A 1,050-nucleotide genomic window follows, 5' to 3' on the forward strand; every position below is an offset into this window, starting at 1 on the left:
CTGCCTCCCGCAATCTTCGACTTTTTTACAGAAACGCCTAAAATTACAACAATTCCCACTGGCAGCAACTGAAGAAGACAGAGTTCCTGCAAGCCTAAAAGCTCTCTCCCTCCTGATGACAAAGCAGCTTAAACGTGTCCAAATTCTTGTATGTTACCTTGGCAGATACAATTCTATCATTCAATGGACTGGGCGAGTCCCCACACCCCACAGACTTTGATTAAGAACAGAAACTTAGTCTACAGTCATGCCACTCTGAACAAGCCCGATCCTGTCTGATCTCGGAAGCTAAGCAGGGTCGGGCCTGGTTAGTACTTAGATGGGAGACCACCTAGGAAGACCGAGTACTGTAGGCATAAAAAATAATAATAATAAAAAATAAATTTAAAAAAAAGAATAGAAACTTGAATTACAAAGAAAAGATAACTGGGGTCTAGCAACAATATCAAGTTCTAGGACTCTCGTTCTTTACTAACAAAAGAAGCAAAGATAAGTCTAATGTAAAGCCCATAAAATTTCCATTCATGTTTCTTTCAATTGAGTTTATAGTCTTTGGTATCCCACACAAAGATCTAAGATGATGGTGTTACTTTCTGTTTTATTATTGAATTACAAAGAAAAGATAACTGGGGTCTAGCAACAATATCAAGTTCTAGGACTCTCGTTCTTTACTAACAAAAGAAGCAAAGATAAGTCTAATGTAAAGCCCATAAAATTTCCATTCATGTTTCTTTCAATTGAGTTTATAGTCTTTGGTATCCCACACAAAGATCTAAGATGATGGTGTTACTTTCTGTTTTATTATCGTCTTCATATAAGAAAGGGCAATGGGCTGCACACCAGCATTTGCTGACAGTAAAATATAATGAAAATTATTTGTAATAATGTAGACCACAGTCTAACTGGCATTTACTGTAACCATGTATATTTCATAAGATGACAATTTAACAGCTAGTCACTGGGCCAGTTACACTACGATGCAGACTTTTTGGGTCCTGCCTGAGAGAATCTGCTAAGGTGCTTCTTAGGAAAGAAGTCACATTAAAAGTA

The 1,050-nt window shown here is 37.1% G+C and overlaps 1 pseudogene; it reads left to right on the plus strand.

Moving 5' to 3' along the window:
* Positions 1-237: 237 nt before the first annotated feature.
* Positions 238-356, plus strand: LOC112480173 (annotated as a pseudogene).
* The last annotated feature ends 694 nt before the right edge of the window (positions 357-1,050 follow it).

Source organism: Pteropus alecto, unplaced genomic scaffold, assembly GCF_000325575.1.
Source record: "Pteropus alecto unplaced genomic scaffold, ASM32557v1 scaffold134, whole genome shotgun sequence".
Taxonomy (NCBI): Eukaryota; Metazoa; Chordata; class Mammalia; order Chiroptera; family Pteropodidae; genus Pteropus; species Pteropus alecto.